The sequence below is a fragment of the Budorcas taxicolor genome, chromosome 7 (genome assembly GCF_023091745.1).
Source record: "Budorcas taxicolor isolate Tak-1 chromosome 7, Takin1.1, whole genome shotgun sequence".
NCBI classification, from domain to species: domain Eukaryota; kingdom Metazoa; phylum Chordata; class Mammalia; order Artiodactyla; family Bovidae; genus Budorcas; species Budorcas taxicolor.
In genome coordinates this window covers 19,877,525-19,887,163 of record NC_068916.1, presented here as the reverse complement: position 1 = coordinate 19,887,163, position 9,639 = coordinate 19,877,525, and positions in this window count along the sequence as shown.

Genomic DNA, 9,639 nt, shown 5'->3' with positions numbered 1-9,639 from the left:
CAGTGGTGTGAGGGGGACTGTTTTGGAGGCTGGGGGTATATCGGTGGGGCTTCCCAGGTGACTTAGTGGTAAAGAATCTGCCTGCAATGCAGGCGACACGGGAGTTACTGGTTCCATCTTTGGGTCGGGGAGATCCCCTGGAGGAGGGCATGGCAACCCACTCCAGTATTCTTGCCTGGAGAATCTCATGGACAGAGGAGCCTGGTGGGCTTCAGTCCACAGGGTCACAGAGATTCGGACACAATGGAAGTGACTCAGCGCACATACTCTGTGATCAAAATACACGGGTCTTTGCTCCCTGGTGTCAACAGACAACACAGATGGATAAAGAGAATTCTCTCCCATCAATGGTGCTATACTGGGTATGACTGGGGTGCAAGGTGGCTTTGGCAGGGGTAATCAAGGCAGCTTCTTAGAGGTGACCACCAGGCTTGGATTTCATCACAACTTGGAGGAGTGTTAGGGGCTGAATTGTATCCTCAGCCCGAAATTCATATATTGGAGTCCTCACCCCCAGGACTTCAGAATGTGACTGTATTTGGAGATGGGGGGCTTCACAGAGGTGATCAGAGTAAGACGATGTCACTAGGGTGGGCTCTAATCCATAAGACTGGGGTCTTTGTAAATGGGGGACATGTGGATACAGAGACACAGGGAGAAGCCAGCATCCAAAAGGCAATGAGAGAGGCCTCATAAGAAGCCAGCCCTCGAGCATTCCCAGTGTCCCAGTGGTTAGGACTCCTTTCTTCCGCTGCATGGGTTCGATCCCTGGTTGGGAAACTAAGATTCTGCCTCATGCCAGTTGGCATGACCAAAGGAATAAAAATAAAAATACATAAAATAAACCTTAAAAAAACTGGGGTGTTTGAGTGATGTCCGACTCTTTATGACCCCATGGACTGTAGCCCACCAGGCTCCTCTCTCCATGAGATTCTCCACATAAGAGTACTATAGTGGGTTGCCATTTCCTTCTCCAAGGGATCTTCCTAATTCGGGGATCAAACTCAAGTCTCTTATTCACCACCTGGGAAGCCCATGAGGTGAGAAAAGTCAATTGAAAAAAAAAGGAACCAGCCTTGCAGATAGCCTCTGAGACTGGGAAGAAAAGATATTTCTGTTGCTCCAGCCTCCTAGGTTTTGGGACTTTGTCTTGGCAGCTACAGCAAACAAATTCAGAAGGTGAGGGATGGAGGGCCTGGACCAATTCAGGATATAGATGCCCCCACATGCCTCTTCCTCCCCCACCCAAAGCAGCATCCCAGAATCCCTCGGGGCTGAGCCAGAGGAGACTGACGCCTGGTCTCCTCCCCCACAAGGGGAAGGAAGCTGAGCTGACCACATCCGCAGCCAAGGGAGGCCTCCTTTTCCTGGTGAGAGGGTCAGCTGTGACCCTTGGACCCATCAGCCATAAAACAATCACGGAGATGGGATGAGATGGTGCTGAGACCTGGTAGGGGGCGGGGGTGGGGACCGGCCCTAGGGGTGTGGATCTTGAGATGGATGAAGGACTGACCCTGTTTGCTGATCCAGATTCAGGACCCTCACTCAGGGAACACTGCCCCAAAGACCACCTGGTCTTGGGAAGCTGGAGGACCCCCTTCCTGTGATTGGCTAAGGCCTAAACCCAGGCACCAAGCTTGGAGAACAGGACCCCTGACCCAAGGGACCTCCCAGCCCTGTCCATAAACACAGCCCACCCAGCCCCATGCAGAAACTTCTAGAACCATCACAGGACTGATCATTGGACTTTTCACTCTGGAACAAGGCACCACCCTTCTCTCAGGGTCTTTGTGGTGAGGCCCCCTCCCTGACCACCTAATATAAAATTACAAATCGCCTCCCCCTCCACACACTCACCATGTCTCTTTTTGGCTTTATTCCTCTGTATCTGGTCTCTTCAATTTGTTTATTTTTTAATTTTTAAATTCAAGTATAATTTCTTTACAATTTTGTGTTTCTCTTCAATGTATTTATTTACTTGCTTATACACCACTGATTTTACTTAGTATCTGTCTCCCCCACCCAGAAACATCAGCTCCACGGGGGTGGGGCATGGGCAATAACAGTTTATGTTCTCTGCTGGGTCCCCAAGGTCTGACACACAGCAGGCACTCAAGAAGCAGTGGTCACAAGAATGAATGAATGAGGACTTCCCTCGTTGTCCAGTGGCTAAGACTCCAAGCTCCCAATGCAAGTGGCCCAGGTTCTATTCCTTGTCAGGGAACAAGATTCCATGGGCTACAACTAAAGATCCTGTGTGCTGCAACTAAGACCTCACACAGGACTTCCCTGATGGTCCTGTGGTTAAGAATCTGTCTTGCAATGCAGGGGTTACAGGTTAGATCCGTGATCCAGGAAGATCCCACATGCTGTGAAGCAACTAAACCTATGTGCCACAACTACTGAGCCCTGGTGCCTAGATCCCATGCTCCGCAACAAGAGAAGCCGCTGCAATGAGTAGCCTGCTCAAAGCAGCAAAGAATAAGTCCTCACTGCAATGAAGAGTAGCCTCTTGTGCAACTAGAGAAAGCCTGGGCACAGCAATGAAGACTCAGTACAGCCAAAAATAGATAAATAAATTTTTTAAACAGACCTCACATAGCCAAATAAATAAATAATAAAATTAAAAAAATAAAAGAATGAATGAATGCCTGAACATAGGGAACCTCACCCCCACTCCCTGAAAAAGTCTCCTCCCTGGTAGCATTGGGAGGCCCTGGTTCAAACTTCCTGTCTTCACCCCTCCCCCTCCAGAGCTGCTAGCCCCCTGAGCTAGGCAGCCCAGAGAATTAGGTGCTAATGAGTTGGCATTGCCCAAGAGGCTGATCAGAGTCCCCTGGTCCCCAGCCCCTGCCTGCCCCTGCCACACCCATGTCACAAGGGTTTTACTCACTGCCTGGCCTGGCTGTACCCCAAGGGAGGGTCCCAGAGAAGGAGGAGGAGAAAGAAGAAGGGGAGGGGCTGATGATCTTGGACCTCCTTACCTGTCCCTCCAAAACTGATCTAAAGGGAAGTGTAGAGGAAGACTTTCTGGCAAACAGTCCAAGGAATGGGGAGGCGACATGGTGACAAGAGGCAAGTCCCCATCTGGAGTGGGGGACCTGGGCGTTGTCTCAAAGCCGGCTGACTCATGGAGTGGTCACAGTGAGTCATAACCCCTTATTAGCGCCTCTGTCCTGTGCAGAATGGGGACTGTCATCACGACCAGACTTGTGAGGCCAAAGGGCTGAAGCAGTCGGAAAGTAACAGGCGGATGTCTGCCTGAGGAGTGCCTCGGGACTGGAGCCTGGCATGTTTCTCACAGATGCATATAGTAGTAATAATAGCAACAACACTAAAAATGGGCAGAACTGGAGCTCTAACTGGGTGTGGGATCTCTTCTGAGCACTCCATTTTTTTTTTTTTAGGGTTTCCCAGGTGGCTCAGCGGTAAAGAATCTGCCTGCCAATACAGGAGACACAGGTTCAATTCCTGGGCCAGAAAGATCCACTGAAGGAGGAAATGGCAACCCACTCCAGTATTCTTGCCTGGAGAATGTCACGGACAGAGGAGTCTGGTGGACTACACAGTCCGTGGGGTCACAGAGTCAGACACTACTGCGCACACAGCACAAACAAACCCATGTTGCTTTTTAAAAATCTTTATGTATTCTTTCATTCATTTATTTGGCTGTGCCAGTCTTAGTTGCAGCATGCAAACTCTCACCTGTGGCATGTGAGATCTGGTTCCCTGATCAGAGATCGAACTCTCACCCTCTGCGTTGGAAGGTGAAGTCTTAGCCACTGGACCACCAGGGAAGTCTCTCCACATGTTTTAATGGATGGAACACCCAAGAATCTGTGTTTTATACATTAAAGAAGAGTTTCTATATCTGTGTTTTATACATTCAAAGAGCAAGATTTTTTTCACCCTGATAAACATATGGTACACAAGCGTATATATAGTATACTTGTGGATATACAATTTCATGGTGGATCAGTTATGAAAATGTCTTCAAATGCTCCTTGTAAGCGATCAGAATAAAAAAAATATTGAGAAACACTGATTTCTCAAATATAAATAACCATATGTTTTCAATATCGTACCATCCCAGCACGTAAAGATAATCCTCATTCACTTTCACAGCTATGTAATATTCCAGTGTGTTAACGCATCAGACTCTATTAATTAATTACCTACGGATATTTTGGTTGTTTCTAATGTTTTACATATGTGTAAATTTATGTATAAATGTATCATGTATGTGATTGTTCATTATATATTTAGTATGCTTTTTATTGAGGAAAAATTAATTTATAATAATGACACATAGATCTTAGGTGTGTTCAATTTGGTGAGTTCTGACAATTCTGGACAGCCAGGTAACCAACACTAAAAATAAGATATGGAATATTTTCTCCACCCTAGAAAGTTTCTTCTTGCCTGTGTCCACTCAATTCCCCATTCTACTCCAGGTAACCACTTTTTTCAAGCTGGTTTTAGAAAAGGCAAAGGAACCAGAGATCAAGTTGCCAACATCTGCTGGATCATCAAAAAAGCAAGGGAGTTCCAGAAAAACATCTATTTCTGCTTTATTGACTATGCCAAAGCCTTTGACTGTGTGGATCAGAATAAACTGTGGAAACTTCTGAAAGAGATGGAATACCAGACCACCTGACTTGCCTCTTGAGAAACCAGTATGCAAGTCAGGAAGCAACAGTTAGTACTGGGCATGGAACAACAGACTGGTTCCAAATAGGAAAAGGAGTATGTCAAGGCTGTATATTGTCACCCTGCATATTTAATTTATATGCAGAGTACATCATAAGAAACGCTGGGCTGGATGAAGCACAGGCTGGAATCAAGATTGCCAGGAGAAATATCAATAACCTCAGATATGCAGATGACACCACCCTTATGGCAGAAAGTGAAGAAGAACTAAAGAGCCTCTTGATGAAAGTGAAAGAGGAGAGTGAAAAAGATGGCTTAAAGCTCAACATTCAGAAAACTAAGATCATGGCATCTGGTCCCATCACTTCATGGCAAATAGACGGGGAAACAGTGGAAACAGTGGCGGACTTTATTTTTCTGGGCTCCAAAATCACTGCAGATGGTGATTGCAGCCATGAAATTAAAAGACATTTACTCCTTGGAAGGAAAGTTATGACCAACATGGACAGCATATTAAAAAGCAGAGACATTACTTTGTCAACAAAGGTCCGCCTAGTCAAGGCTATGGTTTTTCCTGTGGTCATGTATGGATGTGAGTTGGACTGTGAAGAAGGCTGAGCACCGAAGAATTGATGCTTTTGAGCTATGGTGTTGGAGAAGACTCTTGAGAGTCCCTTGGACTGCAAGGAGATCCAACCAGTCCACCCTAAAGGAGATCAGTCCTGGGTGTTCATTGGAAGGACTGATGTTGAAGCTGAAACTCCAATACTTTGGCCACCTGATGCAAAGAGCTGAAAAGACCCTGATGCTGGGAAAGATTGAGGGCAGGAGGAGAAGGGGACAACAGAGGATGAGATGGTTGGATGGCATCACTGACTCAATAGACATGAGTCTGGGTAAACTCCGGGGGTTGGTGATGGACAAGGAGGCCTGGCATGCTGCAGTTCATGGGGTTGCAGAGAGTCGGACATGACTGAGCGACTGAACTGAACTGAACCACTTTCTATCACCAAGAATTACTGTTTCTTTTCTGGTCAAGTCACAAGTCATGTGGGATCTTAGTTCCCTGACCAGGGATGAACATGTGCCCCCTGCATTGGTAATGCCGCATCCAACTGCTGGACTGCCAGGGAATTCCCACCAAGAATTACTTTTGCCTCTTCTCTGGGTATCATTTAAATGGAATCTTACAGTATATATGCTTTTTCATCTGGCTTCTTTTATCATTATGCATTTGAAATTCATGTGTGTTGTTGAATGTATAATTAATAGTAATTTATTCCTTTTTATTGATAAGTAGCATTGTGTTGTATGGATATACCAGTTTATCTACTCCCCTATTATTGGATATTTGAGTTGTTTACTGTTTGGGACAATTATGAATAAGATTGCTATGAACATTCATGTACAAGTCTTTCTGTGAACATATATTTACATTTCTCTTAGGTAGATACCCAGGAATACAATTGCTAAGTCACATGGTAAATGCATTTTTAGCTGTAAGAGATTGCCCAGATTTCAAAAGTTTCCCCAAGAGGTTGGACCATTTTGATTCCCACCAACAACAGGGGAGAATTCTGGTTGCTCCATATTTTCCACCAACATCTGATGTCTTTTTCTATTGTAGTCAGGCTAGTCTAGTGAAGTTGCTCAGTCGTGTCCGACTCTTTGCAACCCCATGGACCATAGCTTACCATTGTCCTCCATCCATGGGATTTTCCAGGCAAGAGTACTGGAATGGGTTGTCATTTCCTTCTCCAGGGGATCTTCCTGACCCAGGGATCAAACCCGGATCTCCCGCATTGCAGGCAGACACTTTACCAGTCGAGCCACCAGGGAAGCCCCTAGTCAGGCTAGTGGGTATCTTTAAATGTTTTCATGTGTCAGAAATGGTTCCATATGAATCAAGTAACAATTAGAAGCAAAGCTCACACGTAACAAGGATGTTTGAGAAATGCTACAAATTCATACCTCCTGAGAGTGTTACGGAGTATTGCAAAGGCTCTGACAAGTTCCACAAAGCTGTTTATTAACACAGCGTCCCTCAGTCTTGTTTGACCACAGCATCCTCTTGTGTCTTGTGTTGTGTTTTATACTTAAACTCATTGGTGGAATTGATTGTGGGAATTTTACTTTAGATTCCAACTTAGCATTGCTCTGAAGCATGTGTTTGTGTCCGGTAAGTTAGATCATGATATCAAGGGCATCAAAAATCCTCTTGTCCCTCAAGTGCTTATCCTCATTTTACCTTTTCAGGTATCTCTTCATTGTGCTCAGTCCTGTCCGGATCTCCGTGGTCCCAGGGACTCTAACCCTTCAGGTTTCTCTGTCCATGGAACTTTCCAGGCAAGAATACTGGAGTGAGCTGCCATTTCCTATTCCAGGGGATCTTCTGGACCTGGGGATCGAACCCATGTCTCTTGCACGTCCTGCATTGCAGGCGGATTCTTTATCAGTGTGCCACCTGGAAGCCCCATCTTTTCACTAGGGCATATGAAAGCCTTCTAAAGCCCATGACTATAAAATTATAAAAGGGGACATCCCTGGTGGTCTGGTGGTTAAAAAGACTCTGTGCTTCCAATGCAAGGGGCGTGAGTTCAATCCCTGGTTGGGGAACTAAGATCTCACATGCCATGTGGCATGGCCAAGAAAATATAGATGAATGAATGAATTAAAATAAAATTACAAAAAAGTAACAAATATCCTACGGAAATGACTGTGGGGGTCTAAATACCCATGTAGGTGTTAAGTGAGTAATGCTAGATCATTTATTGAGGCAGATTTGGATAAGAAGATGAGGACAAGTTCTATGTCAAGGGTACTGGGGCTCCTGAGAGTCATAAATGGGAGTGAGGGGGAGGTAGAGACAAGCCCAGAAGTCAACCTTCACCTACTTACTACACCTGCCAAGACAGTCCTGGAAAGGTGCCTCCACAAGCCAAGGCTGAATAAATATTACGACTGGGAACACTAAGCCAAACCAAACCGAACAAACCCCTTAAAAATCCAAAGAAGAGTAGTGAAAAAGGAAAGGAAAGATGCAGAGGCCAAGAGTGAGCTAATGTTACCAGTATCTGGTGTGTGGGGGCAGTCACGGTAACGCAAGGATCCTCCTACCCGGCACTGCTAACATCAAGGTCAGGCATTCCCTGTGGGGGGCTGTCCTGGGCACTGTGAGGTGTGGAGCCGTGTGGAGCACTCACTCCAGGAGCACCCCCAGTTGTGACAACCGCAGGTGTTATTGTGAGATAAGAGCAACACTCTGGCACAGCTCATAGTAGGTCTTAAATTTTTGTTGCCTGAATAAATAATTGCTGGCCCATGGAGAAACATACACCAAATGTGTATTTCTTGAGAGCAAGGAGAGTGTTTGAGTTACTGTGTAAACCTAGCATCTAGCATCTTGGCCAGCATACAGAAGGCTTGTCATCCATTCACTAAGCTCCCAAGAGCTTCCACTGTATTTAGTATAAACCAGTGGATTTTCCTGGTGGCTCAGATGGTAAAGAGTCTGCCTGCAATGCGGGAGACCCAAGTTCAATCCCTGGGTTGGGAAGATCCCCTGGAGAAGGGAATGACAACCACTTCAGTATTCTTGCCTGGGAAATCCCATGGATAGAGAAGCCTGGTGGGCTAAGGTCCACAGGATCACAAAAATATTCGACTAACTTAAACTTCTTGCCACAGCCCACAAGACTCTGCATGACCTGCTCTGTTCCCTCCGTGTCCTCCTTTCCTTCCTCTTGCCCTTCACTCACTGTTCTCCAGACACACAGGCCTCCTTGCTGTTCCTCCAACACACCAGGTCGAGTCCTGCCCCAGGGACTTCGCATGAGCTGTTCCTTGACCTGAAACAGTCTTTCACCAGATCTTCCAGTGGCTGGGCTCTTGCTCATCATTTAGGACTGTACTTAAATGTCACCTTCCGAAAAAATCCCAGAACTTTCCTGGTGGTCCAGTGGCTAAGAATCCTTCTTCCAATGCAGGGCATGCAGGTTCGATCCTGGATTAGGGAACTAAGATCCCACATGAAATGCGGCCAAAAAAAAAAAAAGAAAAATTCATGGCAGGCAGTTCAAAGAAAGCACACTAATTTTTTTAAAGCATTAAAAAAATAAAAACAAAGTCTTTGCCAGCCCTGCGTTGCTGCGTACATGATAACATTTCGCTTCTTGGTAGCATTCACCCATTTGTCAGCTTATGTTTATGCTTTTATGATCTAGCTTGTCCACTGTCCTAGGAGTTGCCAGATGAGTAAGAGTTGATGGAGTGCCTGCTGTGTGCTGAGCAACTTTAAGACGCTGGGGACCCAGCTGAGAGCAAAAGAGCCTCTGTTCTCCCCCTGAAGGTGCTCACATGAAAGGGCAGAGGAGCAATGAGAGAAGAATATAGGTAAGTAAACAAGAAAATTTCCAATAGTGAGTTCCATGAAAACAGTGATGTGATCAAGAGGTAAGGGGTGGGGGCCTCCTCCCTGGTTGTGTGTGTTGGGGGTGGATGGAATCCGAGAGGGCCTTCTCAGTTGTCTGGGCTGGGTTCCACAAATAGCAAATATTCAGGAATGTGTGAACACAGTGAGAGAGCTGGGTTGAGCAGATATGCCTTCCAGGCAGAGGAAGTAGCCAGTGCAAAGGCCCTGAGGCAGGACTCAGTTTGGCTTGCAATAAATATCTGTTGAGAATAAGTGAACGCTAGAAGGTTCTAGAAGGAATTGATTGCTCTGGTTTGGCCGGAGAGACCGTGCCTGGGGGAAGGGGGCTTTGAGGGTTGCCCGCTGTGATGAAAGAAGGGAACTCCTGGCTGAAAGAAGGGAGCCCCCAAAAGTTTGGGCTATTATTTTGGGCTCTGTTTTGTTCTGGGAGTGGACGGGACTGGCCAAGGGCTCTGGGCTCTCTTGGAGCCGACATCCGGGGACTATGGAAAGAAACAGTCCCCGAAAGTAGGGGAAAGGTCATGCTGGAGCTGCGGCACCCCAGACTTTGGCCTTTG